Source organism: Canis aureus, chromosome 30 (assembly GCF_053574225.1).
Source record: "Canis aureus isolate CA01 chromosome 30, VMU_Caureus_v.1.0, whole genome shotgun sequence".
NCBI lineage: Eukaryota > Metazoa > Chordata > Mammalia > Carnivora > Canidae > Canis > Canis aureus.
This window is the reverse complement of record NC_135640.1, coordinates 21586091-21612614: the sequence shown is the minus strand read 5'-3', so window position 1 is coordinate 21612614 and position 26524 is coordinate 21586091. Positions and strand designations below refer to the sequence as shown.

Sequence of the window (26524 nt, the reverse complement as noted above, 5' to 3'; positions counted from 1 at the left end):
ATTTAAAAGAAAAAAAAGCTGAGTAAAAGAGGAATTCATTGACTATCTCTTGGATCTTTGAATTTGCTGCAGCATACTCATAAAAATAAGGCCTGGAGAAAGGACTTTATACATTTAAGTTTAAATACAAAAGAAGTCACTATGCTAAAACCAAACTTATTTTCTGAGAAAAGGATATGCTAAGAAGCTTAGAACTCAGTGTATAAAAGGAAGCAGAGGAGTTAAGTCTTAAGGAAGTTACCTCTGTTTCTTTCAAGTGCCCCCTTCAAACAATGTCTTTAAGAAGCATTTTTCGTTCTTAGCTTTAACCATATCCATTTGATTCCCATCTGATTGAATATGGAATTCCTTTTTATCTTTACAAATAAATCAGTGATGTGAAGAGAACTTGATCATAGGGAGGAAATATTTTCACAGCCTTCTGCCTTTTAGTAATTAACACTAGCTTCTAAATATACAGAATAACAGGCTCATGCATCACATGTTTATAAAGCATTTCTTAGGTGAATAATAAGTATAATTTTCCTAACATATCCATATGGAAAGAGATTCAAGCATTTTTTTCCCCAGACAACTGTCATTAATATATCAAATGATCTACTTCTCGACCTCTACCATACACTAAATTTTTATAGGTACTTAAGTATTTCATGGTTTTCAGCAAAGTTCTCGGTTTCTTCAAATTTTCAGTGTGCCAATGGTTATTTTCCCATTATAATTCTGTATGTGTGTTGTGCATGTTCCTTCTTATTTCTGATTATTATTGCTGTTTATGTATTTTACTATTTTATTCAAATAATTGGCTTAAAGCTTTAATTACTAAGTGTAACACTATTTTGCTGCTCATCTATTTCAACAATTCAATATTTTTCTTCCATCTTCTATCTTTATTTTATGATTTTTCCTTAAGCTTTTGAGTTATATGCTAAAAAATGTTAAATTTTCTTTTTAACTTTGGGATGCCTGGGTGGCTCAGTGGTTGAGCATCTGCCTTCGGCTCGGGGCATGATCCCAGAGTCCCAGGATTGAGTCCCACATCGGGCTCACTGCATGGAACCTGCTTCTCCTTCTGCCTGTGTCTCTGCCTCTCTCTCTATGTCTCTCATGAATAAATAAAATATTTAAAAAATATATATATATATATATAAATTTTCTTTTTAACTTAATATAAAAATTTAGAGTTATTCATTGTTCTCCTAATAATTGCTTAACTTGTATCCCAGGTAAAAATTCAGTTTCGATTTCCTTTCAACCACTTTGAAGAAGAATTTTGTTGTTGATTTGTGTTGTTTTTTTTTTTTTTAATTTTTACATATGGTGGGCTTTTAAAATTCTGATTTATTATCCATAAGTAGTTTTATTTTATTGAGATTAGAGAATGTCCTCTGTACTCATTTTTCTTTTCAGAATTGAGTGAAAATTTCTTTGTGGAGAAATAGATAACATTCTTTAAATGTTTCATGTATAAGTGAAAAGAATGTCTAATTTATGTTTTCAAGAAATACAATACAGCATATTGGAATTTGATCTGACTTGCTGTTAAGTCATTATGTTATCATCTCATTTGGTTGGCCATAGAATTATGGAGGTATAGTAAAATGTCTTTCCTATACTGTGTCTCTCTCTTTCTATTTTGTCTTCTGTGGTTGTTGTTATGAATGCAAATGCCGTGTTGTTATGTGTCACATAGACATTTGTATAGTACTTTGATATAAATTTTAAGTATTTAGGAATAAACTTTGTGCTTTTCAATTATTTAAAATAGTTGCCAGCTCTACCCACCCCCACCTTCTCTTCCAAATGTAGAAGCTATTTTTTTGTTTTTTGGTAATCAGCTGGATGCACAGTTGTTTTTCATTGTGAATTGAATTTTCATTTCCTTGACCATTAAGAAGATTATGCTCCATTTGCCATCATATGTTAATTGGCTATTGAGTTTTCCTATTAGTGATTTTTTTCATATAATTTTTCTGTTTATATGTTGCATTGTATTTAATTTTGTTATCAATAGACACATGCTTTTGTATAATAGAGACATTAACCATTTGTTTTCTGGGTTTCAAGCATCCCTCTTATTTATTCTTATATCCTGGGTTTGTTTGTCACATATTTTGTCTTACAAAAGTTTTAAGTTTTATACAGCTAAATATTTTTTCTTTTCCTAGTATAGCTTCCAGGTTTCCTGTTGATTAGAAAGTCAAACCTTAGACTGCCTTTTTGACTTTTTGATGTGTCTCTAATAAATTAGAACTTTATTACCACCATGAACCAAAAAATTTTTCAAGTAAACCAGCTATAGTGTTTCTGTTCCTTCAGGAGCACTTCATCCATTCATGGCCTTTAGCTGTTGTCATGTCATATAAAGTTCAAAATTATCTTGTCCAGTGCTATGATGAACTGTGTGACTTTTATTTAATTTGATTTTTACAATTCTTATTTAACAATATGTTATATCTCACCATTGACATAAATTCTTTTTTAATGTGAATGTACTTCATATATTTTTATTTATGTTCTAAATTGTCCTTTTTAAATTATTACAGTAGGACCTTGGGCACAGCCTTTTTAAAAAGTGATTGTTCTGGAGCACCTGGGTGACTCAATTGGTTAAGTGGCAGATTCTTGACATCAGCTCAAGTCATGATCTCAGAGTCCTGGGATTGAGTCCCCTTGTGTTAGGATCTGTGCTCAGCAGGGAGTCTGCTTGAGGATACTCTCTTTCCCTCTGCCCCTCCCCCCACTCTCTCTCTCAAATAAATAAATAAATCTTTAAAAAACTTGTTCTAACTTTGCTTGAGAATAATATGTAATCTCAAATTATTGGGTTGCTTGAGAATAATATGTAATCTCAAATTATTGGGTGCAATAATCTACTTATATTCATTAGGTAACTGAATTGTTTTCTAATTCTGTTGATTTTACTATAGATGCATTGGTTAGTTTTTTTCATACGCTTAATTAAAGAGAAATATGATTTTAAAATGATGAAGCTTGGGACTCCCAAGTGGCTCAGTTGGTTATGTGTCTACCTTCTGTTTAGGTCATGATCCAGAAATCTTGGGATTGAGCCCCCATCAGACCTCCTGCTCAGTGGGACATCTGCTTCTTCTTTGCCATGCTTATGCTCTCACTCTTTCTCTGAAATAAATAAAATATATTTCTTAAAATGATGAAGTTTATCCATTTTACCTTTCATATTATGCCAATTTTTTCTTGTCTATATTTTGGAGTTATGTGATCCTTTATAGAAAAATTTTGTATTCGTATCTATCTATCCAGAAACTATTCATTTCACTGATGTCTTTGAAGAATTGCATTAGATTTGTATATTATACATATTTTGATTTAGTTATTAAAAGCGTGCGCTCAAGTAGAACTGGTTTAAATTCTATCCACTATTTACTTTCTGTTTGACCTTGGCACTTCCTTCCAATGTCTAAGTCTTAGTTCTTTATGTAAAATGGAAATAAGTGTCAGCCTCATAGAGCTTTTATGAGGATCCAATGCAATAAGGTATTCAGAACACTGAACGCAAGGTCTGACATTGAGAAGAGTTCAGGAACTTAAAGATAGTGTTATTTCTCAATTTTTCAGTTTGCAACTTCATTAAATTACACATTTTTAAAATTGCATCCTAACAACTGCCTCTCTACTATTAATTTTATTTTTTGTTTTACTTTCTTGAGATAGATGCCTTCAATATTCCTCTTTTTAAATAAGACATTTTAAGGATAATTGTTCTTATTTTGACACAGCATTGGTTACACTCCTATATTTTTTGGTAATATTTTCACTTTTGCTATTTTTTCAATAGATCTTATTTTTAGATCAGTTTTAGATTTATAGAAAAATTGAGCAGAAGTTTCAGTGGTTTCCCATAAGCCTCCTGACACCACATATACATAGCCTCCCCATTGAGACTATTACTCACTATCAGTGACTGTTGATGGAACTCCACTGATACATCATTATCACCCAACATCCATTTTTTATATTAGAGTTCCCTCAGTGCTGTACATTCTATTTTTTAAATGTATCCATAATTGTGATTTTTACACAATGTTACAGGAAGATTATTTAGCATTGTATATAAATGCTTAATGCTTACCAATTCTACTTCAAGATTATCATGTACACAAGTCAAGAATTCAGGTCTCAGATTCATAGCAGCTTTATTTTCATAGCATTGTCTGAAAAACCAACTAAATCTCCAGTGATTCTGGATTGATTTGAAAAAAAATAATTTAAAATATTCATATTAGTGACTCAATTTGCTCAATTTGAAATTACATTGTAATATATATCCAAACCTTTACTGGTGTTGTAATCTTTTTCATGTTTATTCTTATGTAAAACAAAATATGTATATATGTATGTACATATATATATGTATACATGGGCATGTGAGCCTGCTTGTAATTTTGAAATGAAGCAAATTGAAAGCTTGGAATGCAGGATACAGAGCTAGCCATTTCATTTTCCACAGGAATTCTAATCCTGTTCCAATGGCATGCTGAAGAATTATTGGACCAGTGCAAATGGCAAATCACAATTGTACCAGGTATCTTCAGAAAAATGATAAATACTCATGGTATAATGTCCCCAGCCAAAACAGTAAGTCGAAAAGTAAAAAATATGTTTTAAAAATATGCAGATATAGTTGTTTTGAGAGGATTATGCTATTATATTAACAGTTGTTAAAAACTTTTGTAAGTAAGCCCAGCTAATGGAGTCTTCTCTTCAATTTAAGACCTGGAGAAGTATTGATGGGACCTTTGGGTTCTACAAATCAACTGTTGAAAACCATAGGCTTGGAGCACCTGAGTGGCTTAGTCAGCTAAATGTCTGTCTTTAGTTCAGATCATGATCTCTGGGTCCTGGGATTGAACCCTACGTTGGGGCCTCTACTCAGCTGGAGCCTGTTTTTCCCTCTCCCTCTGCCTACCCCTGTTCTTGTGCTCTTTCACTCTGTCAAATAAATAAATAGCATCTTACAAAACAAAACAAAACAAAACAAAACAAAAACTCTCACAGGCTTGTGAGTAATACAGTGTCATCACTGCTCTTCATTATGCCCTCTTAAGTAAGTTGGTAATCCGGGACCCAAAATATGAAAAATCCTGAAATATGAGGTATAGGTATTCTTGAAACAGATATTGTATGGGCAGCATTTTAATTTTAAGAAAAGCTTTTTAAGCTAACTCTATTTTTTAATCAGAATGTATATAATTAACAAAACATATATAATTATAGCATATTAGATATCACACAGGAAATATTTGTTTAAGAAAAATTAACACGGATGTCTGTAACTAAAGGAAATTTATCTATAGCTTTCTTTTTTTTTTTATCTGTAGCTTTCTTTTAGAAAAATGAACAGATGCTATTTTTCAGTGCAAACACCTAACTTGCTGTCAAGTAGATTCCATAAGGAAAAGTTAGTTCTCTTTCTGGCAAAAAAAAAAAAGAATAGATAATTAGGAATTGTAATATTAATGGACATAGACTTCTTGAACTTATGTCTTATGAGAAAATTGGAAAGCATAAAAATGACAAATAACTGTCTTGTATTGAATATTCCTTCTGCCATAAATTGAACTTAATTTGACTTTCTGAATATACTACTCAATTGCTATTTGCTGTTACAAGCAATTTGATCTAAAAGGCTTGTGGGATATTCCAAAAAATGTCAGCACATTTTCCCAGCATTTATTGTGTGCCTAGCACCATATCTGGCACACAACAAACAATTAAATGATAAATAAATGAACTAATGAATTAGTGAATGGACAGTGTTCAACATTTTCAAAGGAAAATGTTCAATATGTCCATAATGTATATCACAATCATTTGACATAGGATTACTTTTTAAACCTCCTAGAATGTGTACAAAAGACTATCATCTTTCACTCTTTTCTTTTTTCTTTCTCTTGTATACATTTGTGTGAAAACCCACTCACCCCATACACAACCTTATATAATCCCCAATGAAGACAGATACTGCTTTGACTAGAGAACTTTGAGAACTATTATCACCACCAAATGCCTCCCTCCCTCATACTTAAATATTTCCTGGGCTCTTGAGGGAGCAGAGTAGGGCAACTGGGAGAACTAGTGTCACTTTCATTTTTGAATCTCTAAGCTGTCTGAGAATTTATCATCGTTACCGTTCATTTGACACTTCAAATATGTACAACTTCATGCTGGTATAAATTGTTTTACTTCTATTAGCCATACTCTCCCGACTAAAAGGAAAAAGAAGCCTAATTGCAAGGGTTGAAACACCACCTTATATTTAGTGGGTGCACAGTTCTGATTGTTTAGAAGACTTGCAGATGCAGCAAAAGCAAATTTCTAAGTCAAAGGTAAGACTTAAATGCCCCAAATTTCATATATAGAATTATAAGATTCTTATCACATCTATAGCTAAGTACTCTCTCCTGACATGTGGATGGCACTTAAAATGCTCCAAAAACTCTTTATTATTGTGTTGAAAGGTGTTTTGAACTGCAGAGATGGTCTTCACCTCAGGTCTTAACTTTCATCTGCCACTCTGAAATCCAAAACTTCGCAATCAGAATTTTCTTATAACTCAATTAAATGACAAAATGTGGTTGGGATGACAATGAAGTTATTTAGAAGATTTTCTTTGTATTGTGTTGCTATTTTTAACACCAATTAAGGAGTGTCTGTTTCATCCACTTTCCTTCAGAAATATTACTGTGTACTGCCATGACCCTACTGATATCATTTGACTGAGTGTCAATGATAAATATCATATCTGTGTCAATCTATCTTACTAAATACAGAAAGCATGAATCTTGAAATACATCTGGCCCCAAAGATTTTGAGTAAGGGGTTGTGAATCTGTACTATTTATTGACTACATATGTTAGGCCATGCTTTCTCAAAAGTGTGCATATAAAAGCTATCGATAAAAATAAAGGCAAATAAAATCTGCAATAAATTGAACCAAAATAATTCCTGGCATGGTGAATCTGAACCTCTTTGTAGAAAACAGAAAAGAATTTTTCAGAGTTAGTAGTTTAATAAGAATTCTAACAATAAAAATGTTCTTCTAAATAATTCAGATTATGTAGAGTCTGTTTCTGTGGGGCAGAGAAAATATACAGTGAGAAAATAATCCATATACTATTTCCTACATTCTGTATATGTTCTTATATTGGTAATTCATTTTGAGGTTTGGCACAGTTTATTAATATTTAGTGCATCTAACTCTGCTTTCTTTGCACATTGACTTGAAAATATGTTTGAGAAGTAAATTTAAATGACATTTTAAATTAAAAACAAATTAGAAAACATTTTATAAGGTTCACACAATAAAAATAGTTTTATAGTACCTATTAAACAGAGAATATTGAAAAATATTCTTTTTTTTCTGTAGCTAAAGTATAAATGTTTATACTCTTCTGGTTTAATAACTCACTCAGTGACATTTAAATCTATTGCATTTTTTTAACTTACTAGATTTTTTTTTGTTGGTATATCCAAATCTTCAACATTTATTATCTCATTATTTATTATTCTTTGCAATGTACATGCTATCCTTGAGAAATAGAGAGAGGTGGTAAGAGAGACACAGAGAGGGAAAGAGAGAAAAAAAAGAGAAAGATTATATTCACTATCACAATGAATGTGATCTTTACATTTATTGGAATAAAAATTAAATTGTTCTGTGACCAGCTTCAAAAAGTCATGAGCAGTGTGGATACAGAGGCAATTTGTTTCTGATGCTTCCTGCGTTTCCTCCTTTGGCCTGCACAGAATAATTGTAAAAAAAACAGAAAATCAAAGCCTTATAAGCTGAGTTGCCTTTCAGCAAAACTAGAAGACAAAAATATTCTCATAATTCACATCACTTTTGAGTCATCACACATCCACTCGGAGTAGTAGAGCCCTTTGGGAAGACATTCAGAACTGTGACCACAGCAGCAAGGAGGAATAGAAGTGGTCAGGAGGCCTTAGTAGTGGCAGATCTCAGAAAAAATCAGTAAAAACAGATTTCCCGAAGGGAAGCACCTCACCCCAAGTGGGAATCATTGTGAATAGGGCCAAGGTCAACCAGAGTGGGAGCATTAGATAAGGTACAGTGATAAGGCTCATAAAGGATGTATGTAGCCTGCAGGTGGAAAATCCCAGAATGTACCAGCAAATCTCTCCAGCCTAAAAAATGGGCATGCTGTGGACTCAGTAGAAAGTGGGATCATGGGTAACTCAGAGCTGGACAAGGAGCCATCCTTAACCAGGGGAGGTGTGAATAGAGGAAGGAAGACTACACAGAGACCTCAAATGATCCATCAGAGAAGCAACAGAGAGGGGGGCATTAACTTAAGTTAACCTGACCCCTTCCAATGTCCCCTTCTCCAAATATCTTGCAACTAGGACAGGTAAAGCCCAACTAAGCATGAAATTTTTAAAAGGAATTGTCACATCTACCACATAAAAGTTCGACAGAAAGTTTGAGGGTGATGACAACCAAATTTTCCCACAAGAGAAACAATAACAACAAAACTAAGAGAAGATGGAAGAGGAGGAGGAAGAAGGAGGAAGGGAAGAAGAAGGAAAGGTAGATTTGGGCATAGGTAGAATTTGAACATATTGAAGTGGAACTTGGGAAAGTTATGAAATTGTCACTTGAGGAGTAAGAATATGAATGGACTAGAGCAAGTAAAATAGGGTTTCTGGGTAATAGGAAGAGCCCACTTGAGCTTTATGGCTATAACAGGTTTCCCCCACTATAAAAGTAGAGCAAAGTAGAGCATTCCTATGAAACATTTCCTAAACTGAAAGATGATCCCCACTTTCTGGAAGTTCACGTTATACCACTTCATTTTTATGAATACCTGTTTTTCACTAATCAAAAAGAATCCAGAAGGATTTTTGCTTTTGAAAAAAAGCAAGCCATTACTATACTAATGTAGGTACTTCATAAAAGGCAAGTGGCATAAGGCAAACTTTCAGAAAGCAGGGCATACCTATAACTGGAAATGAGATCAATCAGCTTGGTTTGTGCTAAAAATACATTTTTTTTCAAGTCTAGTGATTGATTCAAAGTATTTTACGTTACATCTTGTAACCTCTCCTGTTAAAGGAATCAAGTTTATATTATGACATCCAGGACTAAACTGTTAGACCATTTGATAGTTACTGTTTGTAATTGAAGAACAAGAAAATAAAGATGAATATTGTCAAGATTTAATTTTATTATTGAGGATTCAAAATGTAAAAATGCCATTGCCCTGAAAAACAAATATAATAGTAATTAGAATGAGTTATATGTTTAATATAAAGTAAGGTAAAACAGAAAAAAATAAGTTAAAATTATAGTAAACAAAAAATACTTTTATTACTGTTATAAAAACAGAAAATTATATTTAAATTAATCACTGTCCTTTAAGATGTATTTTTCATTGCTTTAAATATAAATTATTAAGATAATTTTATACAAAGGAACAATACCACACTATTTTTCTCTTACTACTGAAATCCTGATGTCACTCTCTACAGACCAGCATAAAGGATGGTTTGGATGGAAAAAAATTTTCTTCATGCTTTAAATTATCGAGGCATATGAAGATATGCAAATAAAGGTAAACTGATGTCTAGTATTTTTATAAAAATATTTATATTTTTAATCGTATTTTTTTAAAAAATTTTCACTGCTTTGTCACTGCTGTAAGTCTATGTCAAATATGAAATTTTTTTTTATTCATGGGATATTAAGGAAATCTATGACATTTTCCTGCAACATATGTTTTACCTTCTGCTGGCAATACTATTTGGCCCCCAAAAGTGTGGGCAGTGGGAAAGGTGATGATTAAGTCCTATGATTGAGTCTTCAGGAAAACAAGCAAAACAACAATAAATATATCTGCCAATATGAAGAGGTAAAGGGAACTACAAGAAAATACTATGTCCAATTTGCTACCAACATTCCAGATGGTCTGAGATCAGTTAAAGCAGATATGTTGCCAGAGAAGCATGTTCCCTTGTGTGTAAACCTGGAACTGAATGACTTCTGGGTGTGTCTTTTGAAAACCTCAGAGCCCATTGTACTAGAATTGCTTCTACAAGCTAATGCCAAGATATGAAGATTATGTCCTGTTATTCTTACCAACTCTCGAACACACTACAGTTAAAGTGATCCCTCTAATTAGTCCAGTTACTGGATGCATGGGCATAAAGCACACATTGCAAACTGCCCTATTCATTCAGTCTATGCTTCAGCACTCAGCTCAAGTAAAAGGTTTTCTCAGGATCAGCTTTGGTTGTGTGTAGCTTATAAGGTCATGTGACCAATTTTCCCCCATTGACCAGTACAGGGTTGGTTTACATCTGTTTTCTCAGTGTTATTAATAACGCCCCTTCTAACTCAGGAATTGGCTTCGTTTGAATAATAAGTTGAGAAGTCAGGGAGATCCCTGGGTGGCTCAGTGGTTTAGTGCCTGCCTTTGGCCCACGGCCTGATATTGGAGTCCTCGGATCGAGTCCCACATCGGGCTCCCTGCATGGAGCCTGCTTCTCCCTCTGCCTGTCTCTCTCTCTCTCTCTCTCTCGTGTGTGTCTATCATGAATAAATAAATTAAAAAAAAATAAGTTGAAAAGTCCACCTACTTACAGAGGGTATAGAGAGTCGGTTGTGTACTGGCTTTCTTTCCTGTTTGGGAATAGGAAGAGGAGTAAGAGGGTCTTGAATCACAAAAGGCAGTACTTCATAATCAGCAGCAATTTTGCTTCCCAAGGGACATTTGGCAATGTCTAAATACAGATATATTATAGATAGATGATAACTTTTTTTCTGATTGTTACAAATTAAGAGTAGGGCTGGAGGCTATGGTTACTTGAATCAAGTCAGAAAAGGCCATGAAAGTCTCTTTTTAAAGGTTTTATTAATTTATTTGACAGAGAGAGATAGCACAAGCAAGGGGAAGAGGTAGGGGGAGAGGGACATCCCACTGAACAGGGATCCCAATCCAGGGGTTGATCCCAGGACCCTAAGATCATGACCTGAGCTGAGGGCAGATGCTTAACCGACTGAGCCTTCCAGGTACCCTGGCCATAAATGTTTCTAAACATCCTTCAGTAGTCAGGACAGCTGCCTCAACAGGGAATTTTCTGACCTAAATTGATAATAGTGTGGGGGGTTATTTTTTAATGGGATGAATGTTACACTGTTTATGGTAGTACCTCTCTGCCACCAGGATGCAGGCCTGTCCTTATGGATGTTTCTCTGCTGGTATTCATTACAGCAAAAACAGCTCCTCCCTAGTTCTTTTATCCCAGGATGATGCTTAGAACTGGCTGTATAAATGTGCAGAAAGTGAAAATGCAGGGAACCTTGTCCAAAACTCAATCATTACAAACTTCAAGATAGTGATAATGAAGTTCTAAGTCAGACCTAATTCTGAATGATTGCAGAGGTGCACACTCATGAATTGGACACTTATGCCCCATCAGCAGTAGAAGGTGAATTTCTACTGAGTTAATTTTATGAAGATGCAATCAGAAGGTTGAATGTCTAACTATCTTTGATTCCATGGTAGTGTTATTTAAAGAGATAGCTTTGTAAATTTAAAACATTAGGCTAATTGGGTTAACTGGACCAGTTATATATATTATATATTTATATGTTTATATATTTATTTATATATTTATATATTAAATTGCTGAGGGGGGCCTGACTGGCTCAGTCAGTAGAGCATGTGACTCTTGATCTCAGGGTTGTGAATTCAAGCTCCACATTGGGTGTGCAGCCTAATTTAAAATTAAAAAAAAGAGCTGAAACATTTTGAAAACTAAAAGCAATAATGTGGGCTTTCTCCTTATGTTTTAAAATCTTTTATTTGAGTATAGATGACACAATGTTACATTAGTTTCAGGTGTACAACATAGTGATTCAACTGCTCTAAACATTATGCTGTGCTCACTACAAGTGTAGCTACCATCTGTCACCATACAGTGCTATTACAATATCATCGACTACATTCCCTATGCTGTGCCTTTTATTCCCATGACTTACTAATTCCACTAATGGAAGGCTGTATCCCCCACTCCCTTTCACTCATTTTGCCCACCGTTTCACCTCCCTCCCCTCTGATAACCATCAGTTTCTTCTCTGTATTTACAGGTCTGATTAGGCTTTTTCTTTCCCTACTCATTTTTAGATCCCACATATGAGTGAAATCAAATGGCATTTGTCTTTCTCAGACTGACTTATTTTACTTAGCGTAATACACTGTAGCTCCATCCATGACACAAATAGCACAATTTTGTCCTTTTTATGGTTTCATAATATATGGTTGCATAATATTTCATTATATATATTATTATATATTCTATATTCCATTATATATGTATTCCAATATATATACACAAGTCCCATTATACATATATTGGAATATATATTGATATATATCCATTCTTCTATCAATGAACACTTGGGTTGCTTCCATATCTTGGCTGCCACTATAAACAATTCTTCAAGAAACATAGGGCTGCATAAATCTTTTTGAATTAGTGTTTTTTATTTTCTTTGGGTAGATGGATACCCAGTAGTAGAATTATTGTATCATATAGCATTTCATTTTAATGAGGAACTGCCGTACTGTTTTTCACAGTGGCTGCCCCAAATTGCATACTCACCCACAGTATGAGAGTTCTTTTTTCTCCACATCTTCACCTCACTTACTTCTTGTATTTTTTATTTTAGCCATTCTGACATGTATAAGATGATATCTCATTGTATTTTTTATTTTTATTTCCCTGATGAAATGTAATGTTGAGCATCTTTTTCATGTGTCTGGTGGCCATGTCTTCTTTGGAAAAAATGTCCTCTGCTCATTTTAAAATTACATTGCTTGTTTTTTTGAGTTGTATGAGTTCTTTACATATTTTGGATATTAAACCTTGTTGGATATTAACCTTTAAGGATATTAAACCTTAGTTTGCCTTTTTTGTTTTGTTAATAGTTTCCTTCACTGTGCAAAAGTTTTTAATTTTGATCTAGCCCCAATTGTTTATTTTTACTTTTGCTTCTCTAGCCTTAGGAGATATATCTAGAAAAATTGTTGCTAGAACTAATGAGACAAAAATAACTGCCTGTGTTCTAGGATTTTTATGGCTTCAGGTATCACATTTAAATCCTTAAACCATTTTGACTTTGTATGGTGTTAGAAAGTGGTCCAGTTTCATTCCTTTTGCATGTAGCTGTCCAGTTTTCCCAGCACCATTTGCTGGAAAGACTGCCTTTTCTCCATTGTATATTCTTGTCTCCTTTTTCATAAATTAATTAACCATATATGCATGAGTTTATTTCTGTGCTCCGTATTCTGTTTCAATGTTCTGTGTCTATTTTTTGTACTAGAGCTATACTGTTTTGATTATTACAGTTTTGTGGTGTATCTTGTAATCAGGTTTGTTTTCTTTTCTCACAATTGCTTTGGCTACTTGGGGTCTTTTGTGGGTCCATACAAATTTTAGTATTATTTTTTCTAGTTCTGTGAAAAATACTGTTAGCATTTTGATAGGAGTTACATTGAATCTGTCTATTGCTTTGGGTACTGTGGATATTTTAACAAAGGTATTCATATTCACCACTTTTATTCAACATAGTACTGGAAGTCTGAGCCACAATCATAGGACAAATAAAAGAAATGAGTCATCCATATTGATAAAGACATTAAACTGTCACTATCTGCAGATAACATGATACTAAACATAGAAGAGGTAAATGAATTCAGCAAAATTGCAGGATACAAAATTAATGCCTAGAAATTTGTAGCATATCTATACACTATAATGAGGGAACATAAAGAGAATTTAAGAAAATAATTCCATTTACAACTGCACCAAAAAGAATAAAATACCTAGGGATAAACTTAACCAAGAAGGTGAAAGTCCTGTAATCTGAAAATTATAAAACACTGATGGAAGCAATTGAAGATGATACAAACAAATGGAAAGATATTCCATGTTCATGGTTTGAAAGAATTAATACTGTTAGAATGTCCTTGTACTTTTAAGGACAGGAAAACCTGTTGCAATATTTGGCCTAAAAATTACCTAATATGTAAATAGACATTTGCTTCATTATCTCCTCTGGTGCATCAAAGTTAGCATACTTCATGTATGTACCATTAAGTACATCCTTTGGCAACATTTATGCTAGTGTTCCCCAACATGTGGTTAGATATTGATAGTTAGAAATACTTGATATAGTCATTCTCTTTCACATGCCAAAGCACTTTTACTATGTCAAACATTAAGGCTTAAGATGTTGTTGGATCAAGACACCATCAGCTTCTTAAAAAGATCTTCACAGTATTTCCAGACAGGGAATTGTCAAAGGGCATGCTTGCCATCATTGTCATCTATTTCAAAAAGTTAAGGATATACTTTTAAATGTATTGTTTTATCTACTTTTTTCCTTCTTCCACTTACATTATACCCACCCTACCTTATTTAATCACAAATAGTGTCCCTTTTACAAGTACACTTTCTTTATATCTGGTTGGCAGCAATATTTCAGAAATTTTCAAACTTACCACTAAAGCCTAATGTGGTCATAGAGAAAAAAACGTCATGTAATCATTTGTTTTCTCAGTCCAGGTGTATAGGGATTTTTTGGAGATATGGTTTTGATTTCGAAATTATATAGACAGTCAATAACCAGGTTTTTGAGGGGAGACAAGTTTTCACATTCCACACAGCAACATTTCTTTCTGAAAGAGTAGAGAGCATCTCTACCTTTAATTCATTTAAACAGGGCTTTTCAACTTCTGTGCTGAATAATCATGGGAAGGCTGTTCTGTGCACTGTGGGACGTTGATTAGCATCTCTGGCTGCTACCTACCAAATGGCAGTAACACCTTCCCAGTTGCGAAAACCAAAAATATTTGTAGACGTGGCAAAATGTTCCCTGGAGGGAAAAATCACCCCTGGTGGAGAACCACAGCTTTAAAACAAATCTAAAACAAATATATCAGATTTTCAGGCTGAATTTCCCTTTATTCTTCCCAAAGGAGCTCAGTGAATTTTCATGCAATAATCCGTAAAGCTACCCTGAGAAAGCATATTAGACAAATGAAATAGAGATTCTATTTTATTGATATAATAACAAATCTTTCCAATCTGATGAATGTGTTGATTTTTTAATATTAAATTGAAAAAAAATACTTTTAAAATGCTGTGGCCTGGAATAGTGCCTCGGCATGTTAAGCTTGCATATTACTTCCACTGTCATTGTACTAATATCACAAATTGTACTAAGGTCAAAATGTGCCCTTCTTAGATGCCAAAACAAGGAAAGAAAGGCAGCATTGTCTTCGGAGCTGAACATTTGTTCACTTCTCACACATATTCATATAATCATGTCATCTCAGGCTGTCTCTGCTTAACAATACAACCATTTGAACAAAGAAGAAAATCAAACAGCTGCATAAAAGATGAACCCATAGCTGTTTTCACTGATTGTTTTTTACTGTCTCCTTGCACAGATTCCCTGGATCTCTTATGTTTATGATTGTCTTTACCTTCAAAAGGTGAAGCAATCACACTGCTGTACTTGAAGAGTAGATAAAGGATGAATTAACGGGCCGTTTGGATGGATTCAATTCAACTGGCTGACCTAGAGAATGTGCTTAGATATATTTTAGTGAAGAATGAATTACATACATCTACACAGTTATGTTCCCTATTTAAAAAAAAAATCTCCTTATAATTAGCCTTTACTTAACATCTCCTGATTCTCTGTCATTCAAGATAAATTCACCTGGAAACAGAATTCCAGAAAACTCAAAACCAAATATATTTACCCTGGAAAATGAGAGCTAGAGCACGACAGACAATAAGGGATTTAGTGCTATTTCTACACATTTTCCATTAATGGAAGTTAAGAAAATGATTAAGAAAGAATAGTTACTTCAACCACAAACTAGTAAGCTTAAATTATTAAACTAGTAAAACTATATTACAGAAAAGTTCAAGTTTATTTTAAATATCTTCCTACTTTTAATTTTACATGCTGATTGCTTTATTGTTTTTCCCCTTAAAGATGACAAATAATACACACTTAAACTATCAATGAAAAAATTATTTCTCTAGCTTTACTTTATTTCATGATTACTTATTGGCATTATACTGTGATTAAAATTTAAGGGAAGGTAACAATGGTTTACTAAGCATGATTAATAATTTACTAAGTCCAAGCTTTGCTTTAAATGATATTTATATTCCAGAAAGTTTCTTGAGTGAAATTTAGTAAAAGCATTGTTTTCTTTTGTTTTTCTGTATTGGTAACAGAAGACCATGAAACTCTGTTGAAAGGGGACTCCCTTAATGTCATACATTCATATAGCATCTAGAAATGCCTCTACTTTGTAATCCAAAATGAGAAAGGATAAGAGCATGCAAATATGAAAATTTCTAGCATATAGATTTCTGAGTCACTCTTGATATTATAGTCCTACCACTTAAAAGTGAATTATTTTGGAAAAATATTACAATCAAGACATAAAATATAATAGACAATCAATATGCAGGATGCCAGCAAAACATCATATAAACTATGCATTTTTCCTTGTTAAAGTCTTATGTGAGCCATGAATTATGCAAAACAACCAAGAGATCCTATTAAAAAGGCGATACATCTTCGGGATCCTAAGACATGAAGACCATTTGAGCTTTCCTCTCAAGGTTATTACAGAGTTATCAGAAATCCTCAGAGTCTGAAAGTTTTAAATGGAAGTAAGAATATATTGCAAATTATATGCTGGTAGAAGAGAAACATTACAGAAAAAAAATTATTTTTGATGAAGTAATAAAAATCATTTATTAGGTAGGCCACTGATTTGCTCAAGAGCACAATTTATAAGGCAATAGCCTGATGGCTGCAGTGATGTCATTGGTTAGAGCATGTGTTTTGAAGAAGTTTCCATTAATATGCACAACATACCACCCAATGAGAATTTATACTTATCTGGCAAAATTCAGTATATTTTTGATGTCTCTTTTAATACTTTAAAGAATGATTGCCAAACATTTGGAATTATTAGTAATAACACTGCCACGCAAGTGGCAGTGGAGACACTGATTAATTCTGAGAAATCACAGAAGAGTGGATTCAGATGATCTATTAGAAACAAGATTATGGATTTAACATGTAAATGTTTGTAAGCCACTCAAATTCCTGGACCAGATGTAGCAAAGCTAGGTTGTCAGTGGTTTGTGTGTGTGCGTGTGTGTGTGCGTGTGTATGTGTAATAGTCCTTACCAGTTTATTAGTTTTTCCCTTAATGAATTATTTCGGCAAAACTAAGGCTGATGAATTTCAGTCAGATGTGTCTACAAAGCAAAAAAGTAGATATTTGGTTAGCCAATGAAAGGAATGACAAAATGTCTTTCAGTACAATTTAAACAACACAATTTTTACCCCCAGGAAATGTCTAATTTCAATGATCTTGTGTATTATTGTTCAGCACCCTCACCCTGCCTCCCCGTGCACACACAGAGTTTCAATTTAAATAAATGCATACTACTTCCAAAAAAAAAAGGGGGATTAGAAGGAAATGAAGCATAACATTAAATGTGGTACTACTATCTCAAACATTTTGAAACACTCAGCTTAATTGGGTCAGTTTGGGTTTATATCACACACACACAGAGAACCTGGATGTTCTCTCAGTGTTACCATTAGTGTTGTGCAAGTACCATATTCCTTGTCCTAGCCCAGTTCTCACTGAAAATGGTGAAAGAGGTAGCAAAGGAAGGTTGCTATCTCATAAACCTTCAGAAATGTTAGAGTTTATTAACCAAGAGTCAGCAGAGTGACTGGCTAAAGCAGGGGCTTTGGAACCCTAACGAGCTGTGATTTCAGGTGAGTAGCTTGATGTATCCGAGCCTTTTAAGAGGTGTCTTCTCTTTAGCATGGGATAAAAAGATAGTCTAATACTTAAGGTTGCCACAGTGCATGCTGTCCTGAGCTTTCAGTTGTTCTGCTTTATACCACAAGGGGGGCTACTCCTGCAGGCCATACATTTCATTCCCCAGCAATATTTGCCCATGGGAGAAAGAGAGAAGGGATCTTCCAGCTGTAGGAAAGAAGCCAGAGTATATCCCTAGCCACTCTATATTAGTTTGCTACGGCTGCCATAACAGAATACCACAGACTGGGCAGCGTGAACAAAAGATTTTTCTCACAGTTCTGGAAGTTAGAAGTCTAGGATCACAGTGTCAGCAGGTTTATTTTCTCTGAAGCCCTTCTCTTGGTTTGTAGATGGCCGCCTTCTCACAGTGTCTCCTATGAACTCTCCTCCACATGTATGCACTCCTGGTGCATCTCTTTTGTGTGTGCAAATCTTGTCTTCTTAGAAGGACATCAGATCGATGGATTAGGGTTCCCCTGTATAATATAATTTATCTAATTCCTTCTTAAAAGGCCCTATCTCCAAATATAGTCATATTCTGAGGCACTGAGGTAAGACTTCAACGTACGAACTTGGGGAGGGGAGAGATGGGGACATAATGGAGCCCACAACACTCTCTCTGCTTCTGTAGCTTCTCTAAGAACCACTGTGTATCCTCCTTGGGTTCATCTCCCACTGGGAGCTCTGCAGCTCTCTAGGGATAATACTCAAGCTACCACTGGAGAGATCTCTGTTTTTCCAGCTTCTCTTGGTGACTTGGGCCTGGGGCCCTGCCTATCCCTGCTCCTGTCATTTTTCCTCCCACTTGAGAACTAATACAGAATTCTGTTGTTGTTAATTGGGATATCCCAACTTTCCCTGTTTGGGTGCTCAGCTCATGATCAATGGGTTAAATTTCCTTTCTTTCAAATACATTGGAACCTCCTTTGCTATAAAAGAAGTAAATAGATACAGATAAGGAGTAAATGAATAAAAGTTTACAAAGTCAGGAGAACATAGCACCATGCATGTGTTTCAATAAATGAACAATATTTCTTTATTCAATGTGAATGAACTCTGAACAACTTTCTTCAAAGTTACTCTACTCAAGCTCTTTGTTATTATTTCTTTCTTTTGATAAATTCTTGTTCCTGAAAGCCAGCGATTTGGAGTAAAATCTGGAAATTTTTGTTTTAGTTTTCAAAATGAAAAAAAAGGAATAGAACAGATTTTTTGGGGGACCAATTATAGTCTTTGTTCTGTTACTTCTAAAAAGTGGGTTTTTTCCTCTTTTATAGTGATGAATGAGTTAACATGTGGGAGTTTTCACAGATTTTTAAATTCTGTGTTTTCATCCTGCTTCTGCTCTTTTACAACCTGCTTATCACCACTTTCTCATCTGCAATTCAGAAAGGGCCATATCCACCTGAAATTTCATGTAAAGATTAAATGTGAGTTGCTCTTTCAATCTCACTCCTTTCTTGTCTTTTTCTCATCATCATATTAATATAACTTGATTAAATTTTGCCCCCTCCTTGGAGAGATCTCATTATGCCAAGCTTTTAAAATGTGAATAAAATCTTACCCCAGAAGACGTAAAATTTGACAAAAAAAAAAAAATTATACCACAAAGAAGCATTTTATTAATATATCCTTTTGATATTTTACTTCATAATTTCTACTGTGTTATCTGGCTGCTGGCTTCTCCTTGCAAAAAAAAAAAAATTCTCAAAATTGAGGCAACTTATTCTCTCTCTCTTCCCTTTTCCTTGATCCTTCCAGTGATTTTACTCTTGTTTTATCCGTTCTCCAGTGAAAATCAACTGTTTAGATTCTCCTCCTCCTTCCATGTTTTTTTCCTCCAACCTAAGTTCATCCCAATATGAATCCAGAAACAAAGCAGCATCAACCCAGCAAAACACACTATGACAAATAGACTTTAGCATTTTTGTTCCTATAGTGTAATTATGTAAGTATACTCATTACCTCTTAGCATAACAAATAAGTAAATCAACAAACAATCAAAGAAAACACACACACACACACACGCACGCACGCACACACACAGCTCTTATACTTTTGCTTCTATGATCATGGATTCTAACTGGACATCACCAAATATCTCTGTTGCTTTATTGCCAAACTTTTTGGGAAAGTGATTTATTCTCATTATTCCTTCTCCCTTATCAATTATTCCACCCTCAACAACTTGAATTCCACTTTCTTCCTTTGTCATTTTATTCTAAATACTTACCAAGATTTCCAATGATTTAGGGATTATCCCCATATATATTCTGTCAATATGATCTTTTACCCCTCTATAACCTTTAGGATTCTCAGCCACTGAACTAGGGCTTTTTCTTATATTTTCTGCCAAAGCTTAAGTCATACCTTCTTATTTTTGAAGGCTCCTTTTTACTGGACAGAAAAACTGTTTTTTTCTGAAGTTTGTATTGAGTATTTGTCTGCCTCTACACAACTTGATATGTCAGACCTTATTTACATTATCTAAAAAAAGGGTACAACCATGGCATTTTATTACCTATGTATAAAGACTTACAAAATACTTATGTCCTAAGCAGATCTTTCCCTCAGGTACCATTTGTTGTCCATGTAATTTGCTATATGTGAAATATCTCCTAGGGGAAGACCTTCAGGCAAGTCAATTAAATATGTAGATTTGAACTCATCATTTCTCCCAAACCTGTCCCTATAGCTATGAATAGTTCTACAATCCAATTTTTTAAAATCTAAATTAATTCCAATGCTTTAAGTATTTTTAGACATATAATTATAGTCCCTAAATACATACTGTCTTCTTTCCATTAACATTGCCATAAAATTTCCTCATATTCTCATCATTTTTATTCAGTGATCTGCAAAGACTCATCTCATCTCACTGCTCATTGTCTTATCTGCCTCCTGCCTGGAATACCCACCCATTCCTACCCAAACCATGTTTCATATAGTTGTGGATTACCCTTCCATAAATGCAAATATAATTAGTTGCTCTGTATCTAAAATAATTCCAGTAACTCCCTAATGACACAGGATGAAATTCATGTTCTTACTATGACTATAAGACTCACCATGCCTTGATTTCTTTACAGAATTTCAAGTTAGTTCATCATTCCATGTTTCAAATTCTGCTCTCTAGCTATACAAACAGAAGTAGCTTCTAGAAAACAGGAGGAGCTTAGAAATAAATAAATATGCCATAAGATCTCCATTCAGCAATTAACTACAGTTTGCCTCTTTGTCTGGGATCGCCTAACACTTTTTTTTTTTTTTTTTTGCTACTAACTCCAGTTAGTATTTTTGTTTTTCTGTTCACATACTTTAAAAAATCAGTTTGTATCCATCCACTGTTAGGAGGCCTCTTTATACAGATTACCCAATCTGTATAAATTTTTGAGATTAAAAGAAGATAGAAGGGGGTCATCTGCTAGTAGATTTGTATACTGTATAGTGATAACCTATGTTTTACTTTCTGTGTTATGGAGTCTGGAAAGCTAAATTTCTTTCCCCAGACCACCTTGTGACTGGGGTTATCGATATATTGAGGTTCTGTCAATCAGATGCAGTCTCAAAAAAAAAAAATCTAAATTTAGAGAGGATTTGTGAAAAGATAGATTGCCACCACTTTGTACTCCATGAGCCATCCATTTGCCATTAATGATCTAAAAGAGAGGATGTGGTACTAGAATGAAATATGGAAGCAGTGAGTCTCTGATCCATGGACAGAAGTGGTAATGGCATATTTCTGGAGACAACAGCTGTATTGATGCTTTTTTCATCCCCCAACTTCCTGATTGTGGCCTAGATGGACCCATTCTCAAAATTTTTCTGGAGTCTTAACCAGACCTTAGAATACTCTGCTTTACCCTCTGCCAACATGGCAGCCTCAGCAAAAAAAGAAGAATAAGAAGGGGAAAACTATCTCCCTAACAGACTTTCCAGCTGAGGATGGAGGGACTGGGGGAGGAAGCACCTATGTCCCCAAACCAGTCAGCTGGGCTGATGAAACAGACGACCTGGAAGGAGATGTTTCAACCACTTGGCACAGTAATGACAACAACATGTATAGGGCACCTCCAGCTGACTGTTCCATCCTGCCCACTGCTCCACGGGCTGCTCGGGAACCCAATGTCAAGGGGAGCCGTCTTCCAAAATCGCCATCCTATACTGCTTTTCTAGGCAACCTGCCCTATGGTGTCAGATGATTCCATTAAGGAATTCTTTAGAGGATTAAATATCAGTGCAGTGCGTTTACCACATGAACCCAGCAATCCAGAGAGGTTGAAAGGTTTTGGTTAGGCTGAGTTTGAGGACCCGGATTCTTTGCTCAGTGCCCTGAGCCTCAAGAAGAGTCTCTAGGTAACAGGAGAATTCGAGTGGACTTTGCTGATCAAGCACAGGATAAAGACAGGGATGATCGTTCTTTTGGCCGAGATAGAAATCAGAATTCTGACAAAACAGATACAGACTGGAGGGCGCCTCCTGCCACATACAGCTTCGATGACTACCCACCTAGGAGAGGTGATGAGAGCTTCGGAGACAAGTATCGAGACCTTTATGATTCAGACCGATACTGGGATGGGTATCAGGATGGGTATCAGGATGGGTATCGGGATGGTCCACGCCAAGATATGGACCAATCGTTATGATGACCCAGGCAGCAGAGACTATGACAGAGGCTATGGTTCCAGGATAGACAGTGGCAGAAGAGCATTTGGTAGTGGGTATCGTAGGGATGATGACTACAGAGGAGGCAGGGACCGCTATGAAGATAGATATGACAGACCAGATGACCGGGGATGGAGCTCCAGTGATGATTACTCTCGGGATGACTATAGGCGTGATGATAGAGGTCCCCCTCCCAAAAAAAGACCCAAACTGAATCTAAAGCCTCGGAGTACTCCTAAGGAAGATGGTTCCTCTGCTAGCACCTCCCAATCCAGTTGAGAGGCCTCTGTCTTTGGAGGGGCAAAGCCCGTTGACACAGCTGCTAGAGAGCAAGAAGTAGAAGAGCAGCTGCAGAAGGAGCAGGAGAAGCTGCAGCGCCAGCTGGATGAGCCAAACAAAACTAGAGTGACGGCCTCGAGAGAGACACCCAAGCTGGAGAAAGTGAAGAGACTCAGGGATGGTAATGGTCCAGGACAGGAGGTGAGTCATCACAGACTGGGACCTCGGCCACATCTGGCAGAAATGCACGAAGGAGAGAGAGTGAGAAGTGTCTAGAAAATGAAACACCCAATAAGGAGGAAGACTGTCACTCTCCAACTTCTAAGCCACCCAAATCTGAACAGCCTCTGAAGGTAATGCCAGCCCCTCCACCAAAGGAGTATGCTTGGGTGAAGCGAAGTTCTAACCCTCTTGCTCCATCTCAGAGCTCAGACACAGAGCAGCAGTCCCCTACAGGTGGTGGGGGGAAAGCAGTCCCAGCCTAATCACAGGAGGGAGGACCAGCAAGGAGAGCAGATGAAAACAAAGTAGATGGGGTGAGTGTCCCAAAAGGCCCCAGTGGGAACTCCAGCCGTGGTCCAGGAGATGGAGGGAACAAAGACCACTGGAAGGAGCCAGATTGGAAAGACGGTAAAAAGGATCAAGACTCCCGATCTACACCTAATTAAAAGAAACCTGAAGAAAATCCAGCTTCCAAGTTCAGTTCTGCAAGCAAGTATGCTGCTCTCTCCATTGATGGTGAAGATGAGAACAAAGGAGAAGATTACACCGAATAGGCCTCTGCATCCTGTGCTTTCTTTCTCCTAGTCTCTCCACCCTGGAACGTTCAAGAGCAAATCAAACCTCTATCCAGAGAAGACAATATAACTCACCATCTCCTGGAGACCTTTCTTAACTTTTTTTAAAACAAAAAACAGTGAAATGAAATTCTTTTGCATGCTGCTGCAGCCTTTAAAGTATTGAACTAACTGGAGAATCGCCAATGTAGCCAGAGAGAAAGAGATGTACAGCTTTTAACGGAAAAGTTGTGCATTTTTACGGCACATGCAGTTGCCTGTGTGATTAGTGCCTGGGGGCCTCCATTTAGCAAAATGGCAGTGACAGTGATGCAGTGTCTGGAATCTGGTTGGGCAGTAGGGCGGGCTTAAGGAAGAGTGCGATTTCTACCTTCTGATTCTCATTATCCTATTGTGGCATGTATGAATTCTCAGACATTATCAAATTTTCCATCTTTGGAAAGGTAGGCTTAGTCTCTGAAGTTGTTGTAATCTCCAGATGGCTGCCTGCCCCCGCCCCCCCCACGCTCTTATTTAATTCTGAATTACTGGGGCCAGCCTGAGGGAATTCCTTCATTTTTACCACCCAGGGGGGTAGTTGAGAGTGAGTCTGTAGGCCACTAAAGAACAGGGCTGCTTGGTGACCAAAATGAGCAGGGACATCATGGTTTAAAAAGAGGCCCCTGGGGGGGTGGGGCAGCCCCAGTGGCCCAATGGTTTAGCGCTGCCTTCAGCCCGGGGTGTGATTCTGGAGTCCCAGGATCCAGTCCCATGTCAGGCTCCCTGCATGGAGACGGCTTCTCCCTCTGCCTGTGTCTCTGCTTCTCTGTGTGTGTGTGTCTGTCATGAATAAATAAATAAAATCTTAAAAAAAAAAAAAGAGGCTCTGGGGAAGTAACGGATTATTTTGCACCAGTAATGGGGTGAATGACATGACCTCAACTGATCCCTGGAACAGGAAGCACTTAGGGGTCGTGGGAATTCCCAAGTCTTCTGTATGTCCTGGTTTTGCCCTCTCTCAAATACTGTCCTTTCTGAAAGTTCACACATACCCATAATCCATTGAAATCTTGAAGCTTTAAAAAATGTAGACTCTTGTCCTGGGCTTCTGAGCCTCATGCTCTTTGCCGTCATTCCCCAGAAGCAGTTTCTGATCCAGGTGTTCTCTATCTGCCCCAGGAGCAGAGGCAAATGAAGAATCACTCACTGCTCTTCTCCAGCAGATTGGGGCTCCTTCATGTCTTTTGACTCTCACTCCTTCCCTCCATTCCTGCTTCTACTTCTTTGACCCCTTTTACACCTCAGAAAATTCTAGAATTAATGGCTTAGGTGGTGAGTGAGGGCAAATAAATAAGGATGGATTGTGGGCTGTTCTTACCACCTTGATGGGAGGTTTTTGGTTTTGTTCTGGCAAGTTTTCTCTCCACTGAAATCCCACACCTATGTTTGTATTTATAATGTGGCCTTGACCAATGTGCGGTTTTGGGGGGCTGTGGGGGTTTGGAGGGTTTCTTTTCTTTTTTTTTTTTTTAAGCTTCCCTTGAGAGAACAAATGATACAGGAGAGAACTTCTTAACAAGGGCCTGGTTTCTGTTGCAACATAGTAGCTTCATTTGCCTGCTTTTATGTGCACCTTTATACTGTCAACCCAGGAGCCAGCATCCTTATGTGTGATACCTGCACTGGCAGAGAAGTGATACCTCTGTCTCTTGTTGGCAAGCCCTCCTCCCATCAGTCCTAGGTTATCCCCTGCCAGGCCATGCAGACGAGCATTGTGGGAGTGCTGCAGCAGTGAGCTAATGAATCGTTTGCCCCAGGGGCAGAAAAGACTTACCAAGTGGAGTAACTTTAAATAATTGGCTTAGATTGGCCAGTAGCCAGGAAGTGGCTTTTAGAGAGATACCCAAGGCTGAAGGGTTTGGTTGGGTTTTTTTGAACCATTGAAAAGGTAGGTTTTGCCCTCTTCAGGTCTACTTCCAAATGGTTGTATCCAAAAAAGCAGTTTTTTTCCCACTCCCCACCTGTCCTCCTGTTATCACAGTAGCAGGGGTCCTGTCTCACTCCTTAGTACATGTAAAATTTGTACAAAATATCTTCTATGAAAATGATTTGTAATCTGTAGACTTAATACCTGGGAAATGTCTTGAGATGTAAAATCCCAACCTTTGGGTTGTGGGTTTTTTTGTTGTTGTTGTTGTTTTGTTTTCTCCAAATAAATCTGATCTTTAAAGTTAAAAAAAAAAAAAAAAAGTATACTCTGCTTGAGGTTTACCAGTGATTGTGGAACACAGCACTTCCTATCTTAAACCATATTCTGCCTAAAAAGCTAAATATCTTCACAACAATTCTTGTTTTTTTTTTTTTTTTTAATTTTATTTATTCATGAGAGACACAGAAAGACAGACAGAGAGAGAGAGAGAGAGAGAAAGGTAGAGACACAGGCAGAGGGAGAAGCAGGCTACATGCAGGGAGCCCAACATGGGACTCGATCCCGGGTCTCCAGGATCAGGCCCTGGGCTGAAGCCCACGCTAAACTGCTGAGCCACCCAGGCTGGCCTCTTTACAACAATTCTGTCAGGTAAATAACATAATTGTCTCCCATTTCATGGATAAAGAAGCTTAGATATGGAAAGTAAATCTTTCAAGGTTACACAGACAGCAGTGGATCCAGGACAAGAACTCAAGCACTCTCTCCCAAATTCTATCCAAAACTTTACATATAGGATCTCTAGTATGTTGCGAAATTTGCCGTAGTTTTCAGTCTTAGAGGCACTGGAACTTGATTTCTTTGGAACATTTTGGAACTCCATTGCTAGTAGTAGATTTACATTAAAGGAATTCACACCAGAATGCCATCTGTTA

General features: G+C 36.3%; 1 pseudogene; it reads left to right on the top strand.

The window, feature by feature from the left end:
* Positions 1–23921, top strand: part of LOC144301554 (eukaryotic translation initiation factor 4B pseudogene) — a 56528-nt pseudogene extending 32607 nt beyond the window's left edge.
* The last annotated feature ends 2603 nt before the right edge of the window (positions 23922–26524 follow it).